The following is a 10,357-nucleotide window of genomic DNA, read 5'->3' as shown; positions in this document are numbered from 1 at the left end:
AATAATTCAAAATTTGTGAACATACGTGACAAGAATTTTCAATTCTATTAAGGACAAGGAGGCGAGGATTATGCTTTCTCATTTCTTTACTAGAAATGCTCAGCAGCCAATAAAAATACAGTATATGCAAAGAGAAAAACTACAATACCCATAAACACAGGGGTATGACGTGAATGACCATAGAGACCATAGTATAAAAGGTCCCATAGCAAGTACAACATCCTCTTTCTTTGGTGAGGAGAACAGTTCAAATAAAGGATAAAAGTTCAAGAATCACGATGACCATCAGGAAGATCAACCATCAGCAACGGCAGAAGTCCATATGGAAGAACGCAGCGCTGGAAGGCCACAAGATACTGGAAACAGAAGGACATCGGATGCAGAAGAAATCCAGATGAAGCAGTAACATCGTCACTTCGGGTCAGAACCTGAAAAGAGACAAGACTGCCGTAAAACACATCCAATATATAGTAAAATACAATAGGGGGGGAAATATCAGAGAACAATGAATTATCAGAAATATAATGCATATGCAAAAACATCAGTATAAATGCAAAATATATACATCAGAAGAAACAATGGGTGGGATAATCCTCGCCTCCTTGTCCTTAATAGAATTGAAAATTCTTGTCATGTATGTTCGCAAATTTTGAATTCTATTTCAGGACAGGAGGCTCCGATTATGCTTGTTCAAAGCTTATCCACCACTACTGAAGCCACATGATCAATAGGTTTGTAATAGAAAGATTTAAACATGGAATCAGAAGACCAATCTGCGACCTTCATAATGTCAAACAAAGTAACACCCATCGAGAATGCTTTAGAAGCCATAGCTCCCCGTGCCGAATGAGCACCAAAAATGGATACATCAATGCCGGCCTCAGACATAAGCCAGCGAACCCATCGAGCTAAAGTAGCTGGGGTAACAGGGCGAAATGGCTTCTGCAAAGCAATCAACAGTTGACCCTGCATATCTGAACGTAGAGGAGCAGTACATACCTCGTAATCCTTAACGCATTGGACCACACAAAGGTTGGGATGGTTAGGAAAAGAAGGATAGGTAATCAAAGAAGAATTTATTTTGGTACGGCGAGAAAGACGAAAAGTGACACCCTCAGGGGTAAAACTGCGACCTGCCAAGTCTAAAGCACGAACATCAGACACCCAACTGCAAGAGACTAAACATAACAACATGGTCAATTTGGCTGACAATTGTTTGCGGGAGAGCAAAGAGTGGGAAGGCCAGGCGTCCAAAAACTTCAGGACAATGGATACATCCCATAAAGACGTGTATTTTGGACGAGGGGGAGTCGCCAGACGAATACCCTTGAGCAATTTTGTAATCAAAGGGTGTTCACCCAAGGGTTTACCATCAAGAGGACTAAGGCCTGCCGAAATGGCAGAACGGAAGTTGTTAACCGTCCGATAAGCTAAACCTGAAGAAGCAAGAGATGCTAAAAAGTTAATAATTAGAGAGACATCCACTGTAGCGGGATCAGCTTCCCGTGGAACACACCAATCACACCATCGTCTCCAAGAACCTGAGTAGCGTTTGTGAGTGTTGGGTGCCCAAGATCCACTGATAAACTTGCAAGCGTCTCGTGAAAGGCCCGAAACCGACCAACGGTCCCCGAAAGTAGCCAAGCCAGAAGACGGAGAGAGCCTGACTGGATCAGAGGGTGTGGATTGCCGAGAGGGTCCAGCAAAAGATTCCACTTCTGGGGAAGAAGGATCGGCACTGCACAACACATTTCCAGGAGAACTGGGAACCAAGCTTGAGCCCTCCACAGAGGAGCAATCAGAATCAGCTCTGACTGATAACGCTTTGTGCGAGCCAGGACTCTCGGAATCATCATGAACGGGGGAAAGGCGTAGCACAGAAGGGGAGGCCAGGTCTGGAGAAATGCGTCCGTGGCCAGGGCTTCTGGATCCGGTCTCCAGCTGAAGAACCGGGGTAGCTGCGTGTTGAGGCGAGAGGCAAACAGGTCTATGTGACACTGCCCCCAAAACCGGCGGAGATAACGGAAGATGCGAGGATGAAGCCTCCAATTGCTGTAATCCCGAAGATGACGCGAATGCCAGTCCGCAATCAGATTGTTGCGGCCGGGAAGATACTCGGCAATAACAGTGATCTGCTTCCGCAGACAAAAGTGCCAAAAATCTTTGGCGATCTCTGCTAATATTTTGGATCTCGTGCCGCCCAACTTGTTGACATAACGAACCGCGGACACATTGTCCATGCGGAGAAGAATGCAACAATTGGACCGAAGAGGAGTGAAGCAACGGATTGCAAAGGACCCCGCCAGGAGTTCCAGACAATTGATGTGGAGAGACAACTCCTGAGGAGACCATCGACCCCCCGTTGAAAGTGGACCGCACCGGGCTCCCCAGCCCCACAGGCTGGCATCGGACTCTATCACCATCTCCGGGGAAGAACCGAACAGGGCTCGCCTGTGAGAAAGTGCCATCTTTCTTCCATGGTATGCCCCCACTTTTTGCTAAATTGCTGAATATACTTCGATTGAGTGTACCCTGGGTTCCTGCCAATCAGGTGCCCGGGGCCTATGTTCCTTCCTTAAACCACACAAACTCCAAATTGGCAAACCCTAGCCACATGTCAGCCCCTAGTAAATGGTACCCTAGGTACCCAGGGCCTTGTGGCCAGGGAAGGCCTCTAAGGGCTGCAGCACTCATTGTGCCACCCTCAGAGGCCCTGTACCCTTACACACACACTGCCCTTGCAGGCTGAGTGTCTGGGTGCAGGACAAAACAAAGAGTCGACATGGCACACATCACTGTGTACCATGCCCATCACCTACACTGCCAAGGCATATGTCAGCCACCCCTCTAGCTGGGTGCATTACGCCTATGGTGTGGGCACAGGAGCAGGAGCCCTGTGCCCCTACAGTACCCGGGTCCATTCCTGGGCACTGTAAGTGCAGTGCTGTCATGTAAGAGTACATGGTGCTGAGAGCTTGTCAAACACGAGCTCCACAGCACCATATTGGCAACACTGAAGCCTGGGAAGTTTGGTATCAAACTTCTCAGCACATTGAACCCACACTGATGCCAGTGTAGGATTTAATGTACTAAGCACCCCAGAGGGCATCTTAGAGATGCCCCCTTACAGCTAACTTACAATCCACGTCTGCTCTGAGGCTGCCCAGGCTGCCACACAGCAGACACGTTGCTGGACCCCTGGGTGGGAGAGCCCCTGCTCTCCCGGGCCTGCAACAATGCACATCCTGGGTGAGGTGAGAAATCTCCTCCCCCAGGATGAGCAAAGGGAAGCTTCAAAGGCAGGCCGCCATTTGGAGTTTCCCCAGGCCACTGCAACCCCCCACTCTGGCGGGAAGCTTGGCCGTAAACCCCATACAAGGACAGGGGATGTGCCAGCCTGCCTACCCCACCCCTCAGGTGGGGGAGGCGAGGTGAAGCACATCTCCGGGCTCTCGCCACCTTGAAGATGGGAGGCCCTACCCTATCAGGATTAGGCTACTGCCCCCCTCCCACAGGAGAGAGGCAGGATAGGGGGTGTACCCACCCCAGGACCAGGACCCATTGGTCCCTGGCCTTCACCTACCTGTAACGCCCCTAAATCTAGTATTTAGGGGCACCCTGAACCTTCCTTCCTCAGATTCCAGATAGAAAACTACAAGAAGAGCAAGAAGAACAAGGACCTGCCCTGCAGCTGCTAAAAAGAGAAGAAGACACCAACTGCTTTGGCCCCAGCCCTACCGGCCTGTCGACTCTCGAACCTGCACCAGCGCGGCATCTCTCGTGGCCAGCAACCTCGCCAACCCCGGATGACCTGGCTACCTTTTGGCTCTAAGCCCCTGGGACTCCCATGAGTAGAGGCTCTACTCAAGAAACCTATTTTTAACCCCTGACAGCAGCCCGGAACCGCGGACCCAACACACTCTGCACCAGCCAAGCCTGGCCAGTGCCGGAGTGGACAAAGACCCTGAGGACGACCCCACGGCGACTGTGACCCCGAGTCCGGCAGCCAAGGACCCCCCTCGACATCCCGGAAGAAGCCTGCAGCCTCAGAACCGAGTGCCACCCCAACCGCGATCAACCAGAGGGTAAGATTCCCGACGTCAAAAGGCACCCCTGCACCCGGCGCCCTGCGGCCCCCTGTGCCCAATCCCGGGGTACCCACCTAACCTACAACTACCCAACTTACCCTTCGAAGTGGTGGTGGCACCTGAAACATCCTCGTCCCCGAGCCTGCAGCCTTTTTCCAAACCGGAACATTCCCATTGATTTCCATTGAGCGCCCGAAGGCTCAAAAGCACGCTGCACCCAGCCGCCCGAGTGGCCCTGGCAGTGCACTCTCTACACTAATCTACTTCCCCACTTGCCCTGAGTAAGTGACCAGGAGCCCAGCTCCCACAGCCGCGTGGCTTGCCAGACAGCAGCCACCAACCAAGGCCCCCCTATCCCTCATAGGATAACATTGGGCCTAACTCTCTCTGCACCCGGCCGTCCTGAAACCGCTGAGGGTGAACCAACTGTACCTACCTGACACTGGGGGACCCCTGAGTCCATGCCCGGAATTTCAACTCTGCCAGTCGAGTACTTACCCTTAAACCGCTAACTTCATTTTCCTCATAGGGTAACATTGACTGGCTTTTTCTTCAAAAATCTTCTAAGTGTGAACTTTTCAAAACTGCAAATATTCACCAAAAATCAGCAAAGTGACAAAAACGAATTTACTCACCTGCTCCTAGGTGAGCTCCCAGTGCTGGATCTTGGTGCCCAGCCCGGACCCTGAAAAGTGTTCACAACTATACTTACCTCTAACTCATTTTTCTCCCATAGGGAACCATTGTCTGCTTTTCTGTGAAATTTCTTCTAAGTGTCTATTTTTGCAAATTTGAAATATTCTTTTAAAATCGTACCATTTCTGCAAACAAAATTACTTACCTGTTTTTGATAAGGACCCCAGTCCTGGGTCTAGGTACCCAGTCCTGGATTACTAAAGTAACGATAAAGTACTCTACCTGCAATTTGAATTTCTTGCCATAGAGATCCATTGAATGTTTTCTGTGAAATATTTTCTAAGTGCTAACTTTTGATATAGCTAAATATTATTTAAAAATCATTACAGTTATTAAGTCGACTTTCATCACTTGATTCTGAATACTGACCCAAGGCTGGATCTAGGAGCCAGACCTGGAATTCCAAAAGTAATCTGAAAAGTAATTTATTACAAATAACCTGAATTTACCATTGAGCTCAATGCATTGTTATGTTTAGAAAATAGGATTGTTTATTGCAACCAACTGTGACTGATTACACAAATTTATTGCTTAAGACAAAAGTATTTATATTCAACCTCTCATTCTGAGAAAGTATATTTTTACCCCCCTTTGTGGTTCTAAAAATAAAACAAGCATATATTTTATATATATAAACCATTGGCCTAGAGTTCAGTTATTGAGTGTGTGAAACCATTTGCTGACTGAGTGTGTACAATAAATGCTTTACACTGTCCTCTGGTACTGCCTTACTGCTCGACCAAGCTACCACTTTTGAGAGTAAGGTCATACCTAACTTTGACCTCTATCAGCCTCTGGGGGACTGTGGACTCTGTACACCCTGTACCTATTAGGGAACAGTATATACAGAGCCACTTTCTCACATCTCCCATTCCAGGCCTCCATGTGGTCCAGCCACCACTGCATCTCGCACCTCGCCTCCTCCGAAAGAGGAATCTGATCTGAATAGCGAAGGCCGTTCTGGAGATGAGGGATCTTCAACCGTTGTAATGCCCTGTAATGCAGAGGACCCGGAAAAATCGCCTGAATTGAAGACGCCAAAAGACCGACTACACGAGCTATAGATCTCAATGATACAATCCGTTTGGAGATAATCGAAACCAACTCCCGTTTGATGTAGCGAATCTTTTGATTGGGTAAAAGAAGCTGACAGGTCAGAGAATTGATCTGGAAGCCTAGAAAGTCTATCACCTGCGATGGGATGAGAACAGATTTCTGAGGATTCACCAGAAATCCCAGGGATTGTTAAAGATCGATCGTCCATTCGAGATGCAAGATCAATTTGTGTGGACAATCTGCCATAATCAGAATGTCGTCCAAATAAATAATCATGCGAAGACCCCGAGCGCGCAAGTTCTCCACCACTGGCTTCAGAAGCTTCGTGAAGCACCAGGGCGTTGACGAGAGGCCGAACGGGAGGACCTTGTATTCGAACCATTCCCCTTGCCATTGGAACTGGAGAAACCGACGATGTGGAGCGAAGATTGGAATTGACAAATAGGCATCTTTGAGATCTAGACGAACCATCCAATCTCCCGCTCGGAGAAGATCTCGCAAAAGTTGGATCCCTTCCATCTTGAAATGGCGGTAAACCACACCCCCGTTGAACTCCTTTAGATTGAGGACCAAGCGGGATCCGCCCCCTCGTTTCTGAACCAGAAACACTGTGCTCACAAAACCACTTGGATGACGGGTAGTTCGAAGAATAGCCCCTTTGGAAAGAAGGGAGTTTATCTCTGATGAAATGATCTCCCGATCCTGAAGAGAGAAGATCAACGGGTTTGAAAGGAGGGATTGAGGAGTGAGCTGATAAAATTCTATCTTGTACCCCTGAACCGTGTCCAGCACCCAAGCATCGTTGGAGATTAACTGCCAATTGTGGAGAAAAAAATTGGAGCCTTCCACCCAAAACCACCTCGGAAAAAGGAATCAACCTCACCTGAATTGTTGGAATCGTGATGACTTCCTTGTTGGCCTCCAAAGCGACCTTTCCGGAACTGACCTCTGCCTTTACGGGAGGGGTAGAAGTTTGAACGGGTGGTAAAGCCGGAATCCTGACCACCCCCTCTGTGGGACTGGAATCCTCGCTGGGAGTTCTGCTGCAAACCTCGGCCGAACGAACGTCCCCTAAGACGTCCGGCCTTCGCAAAAACCGGCCGAAACGCCCGCCGCAGCGAGGCTTGGGCCTTGTCAAGTCCACTGAAAGTGGCCACAAACTGGGAAAGCTCCTTCAGGAAAGGCTGACCAAATAAGAGCCCCTGAGCCAAGGGGCCTGCTTCTGAAGAAGAAAGCTCCGCCAGCTTAGGATCCAGGCGGAGAAGAATGGAGCGGCGTCGCTCACAGGAAATCGCGCAATTTGCATTGCCCAATTGACAAATGGCCATCTGAGACCATTCAATGAGTTCATCCGGATTTACTAGAGCTGAAGACTCCTTAGCAAGAACTCCCAAATCCAAAATTTTAGTGAGCGGGCCCAATAAATCCAGTAATTTATCCTGGCAGGAACGCCAAGATCTGTCAAGACCTTTTTTGGGGTCTCTAGCGTACTTTTTAAGGTACGTGACCATGGTAGGGTCAACCTCCGGGGTGTAGGCCAAATGGTCCGCCAAATCCGGACGTGGACACTCGGATCTGAGGCGAGCCCGGACATCCTTTTGGAAAGGCTGGCGAATATGAGATTGCACATATTCCGCCACCGCTGGAGAAGGCAACCAAGAAGAGGAATGGGGATGTACAATATCAGAAGGCTCAAAAGTTAGAATGGGAGGCTGAGAGGGGGCGTCCACGAAGTGCTCATTACGAGCCTTTTTTCGTGGAGGAGGCTCAAATTCAGAAGAGGAAGAATGCGCTTCGTCAGCATCAGTATCAAGGAGGGATGAAAACGAGGTCCCAGCCGACCCCTTGTATTTGTATTTGTATTTGTATGTGGATTTATTAAGCGCGATTGATGCCCGGGGGCGTCCAAGCGCTGAGCACTAGCCGTGTCCGAAGACAGCGATTTAGCCAACCTCTGAAAATCAGATCTATGAGGATTGAGAGGGGACTTAGACGTACGCGCAGCTGGTAACCAACCCTGTTTCTGTGCGTAAAGAGACAAAGGACGCTTCAAAGGATTAATAGCGCGAACAAGCGCCTTATTCACAGAGTGTTGCACCCCTTGATCTAGCGCCTCCACCAAATCCTGCTCCAAAGAGCTAGAAGGATCCTCATCATAATAGTAGTCATCCTCATAATATTCCTCCATCCTGACACAAAATGTAACAAGAGTCAATGCCCACAGGAATTACCTCAATCAATAATGGCCAAAGGAACAATGCAGGGGGAGTGAAAAAACCCCACAGCAAGCCCACAGTGCAGATTGGCAAATCTGAATACTCTAGTAAAAGAACTTTAAAGTGTGGAGGGAAGGCTTGCTGACAGAAAAAACTAGCACTCTAGGCAAAGCCTATGCACAATTTTGCAGCCCAAACGTTTTAAAGATAGCAAATGGGCGTAATTAGGGGCGAATACACAGGCTATGGGCTCTCGGTGCAAAGCGACCGTTCTGACAGGATAAATCACCTGATACTAATAACAAACATGGCCGCCGCGCATGCGCGGAAACGACCGCCTGGTATTCAAAACCACGGAGCACTCGCAGAGCTAGCGCGAGCCTCCGAGCCCCTAACTCCCACTCCACAATAAATAGAGACGTGGGCACAAAGCGCCCGTCCCCGGGAAGGTGAACACACGCTCCCCGCACTAGATAAAGACCGCGGCGAGCGGGAGAAAAAAGGCCTGAAAACAAATACAACAGTCACCATGGAAATGTAAACAAAAGCGTGAAAACACGCGGAAACAATACGCTATCATTAGCGAGGCAAGCACAATTGCAACAGTTACAGGCGTTTGTGAAAATGTAAAAGAAGAAACACTTAACTGGCTGCGGAGCAGCAAAGAAAGAGGATGTTGTACTTGCTATGGGACCTTTTATACTATGGTCTCTATGGTCATTCACGTCATACCCCTGTGTTTATGGGTATTGTAGTTTTTCTCTTTGCATATACTGTATTTTTATTGGCTGCTGAGCATTTCTAGTAAAGAAATGAGAAAGCATAATCGGAGCCTCCTGTCCTGACATAGAATTGGAGTCCTGAAAGAATGGTGAATAACTCCAGTGATGGAAAAGAGATGGAGATTATTAATTCTCAGTCTGAAGATATTGGAGGTAAAGGTGTGCAGGTAAGAGCAGGGGCGGCTCTAGGCTGATAGTGGCCCTGTGCAGGGAGCTTAGGTAGGGGGCCCCGGAAGAGGGGGTCCGGGCGGGGCGGAGCTCAGGAAGGTGTTTTAATAAAACGTCCAGAAAAGGCGTTAGATGACCAGTACCTGCGGCTGCTCATACCCTTCCGAATTCGTCTCAGAACGATAACATTTAGGAGGAGGAGGGCATTGTGACACACGATGTGAGGGACTGGCACAGACGGACCCAGGGCCATGACAGGGGGGCCCCGGACCCACAGCCCCCCCACAGAGAAAGAATCTGTGGCTCTTTGCCTGGAAACAGTAATATTGATACCATATTGAATATGGTGTCTTACGCATGGCCATGTCCGTTGCGGACACTGCATAGCCGCCTCATGCCGCTGCGTTTTGCCAGCTTTCGCTGTTTCACCCTTTCGAGTAAACTGGAAACCACGGACCAGGAGCACAGGCTGCAACAGAAGATGGAGCGGATCTGAAATACCAAGCTGAAACTAGAGGCCATTGCAGGGTGGGAAGAACAAGCTTGGAAAGAGGACTATGGAAATAGAAAAAGCATGAGAGGCTACAAGAATTCAACTACTGCAATGCTAGTTCCATTATACAGGCTAATGCAAGGAAGGAGACGTTTGAGAATTTAAATAGGGCACCAGATGTATGCATGCTGGATGTGCCTGCATTTTGTACCATAAGAATGACAAGTAAAAGTCAGGAAAGTTATACAACTATCAACAAAGAGGAAAAGCATCGGATTGGTGCGAAAGGAAACAACCTTGTGGTGCTCTGAAAGTTGATACTTAAATGGCTTTCTCATTGACTATTTTGACTACTTAAAATGTAAAATTACAAATGAATCCCTATAATTGAGAAATCTGAAATATATTTTTGGATTAACGGTACAGATATAAGAACAAAAAAATGAGTTTTTGATCCCTCGAAAGCCAAGTCTTCTCTTTCCACGAGATCAGTGAAAAGCTAAAAAAAAAAAGAAAAAAAAAGTATATGAAATAGATTACCATTTATAAGGAGCAGAAACTACAGCTGTGCTCACAGTAATAGTATATATAATAAGGGTTCCGTCCTTTGAGCTCCTTGGAATAATGAATCAAACATGGAAACCTGTTTCGGAGTATCAGAGTGTTTGACATCGTTCAGCATTTCGTCCATTGTTTGCTCTTTTCGCATTTGGTGTCCTAAGTGGGACAGGTATGACCAGACATGGGTCCTGTGCTTGCTATGCCACTGGATTTAAGTTAGCATGGCTGATGAAGGGTGATACCCAGAAACCAGTCCCAGGATGCTTCTTGCCTGGTCCACGGAGGACCTTGCCTAGC

This window comes from Triturus cristatus, chromosome 1_1, assembly GCF_964204655.1.
Source record: "Triturus cristatus chromosome 1_1, aTriCri1.1, whole genome shotgun sequence".
Taxonomy (NCBI): Eukaryota; Metazoa; Chordata; class Amphibia; order Caudata; family Salamandridae; genus Triturus; species Triturus cristatus.
The sequence above is the reverse complement of the archived record's forward strand: the minus strand, read 5'-3'. Positions refer to the sequence as shown.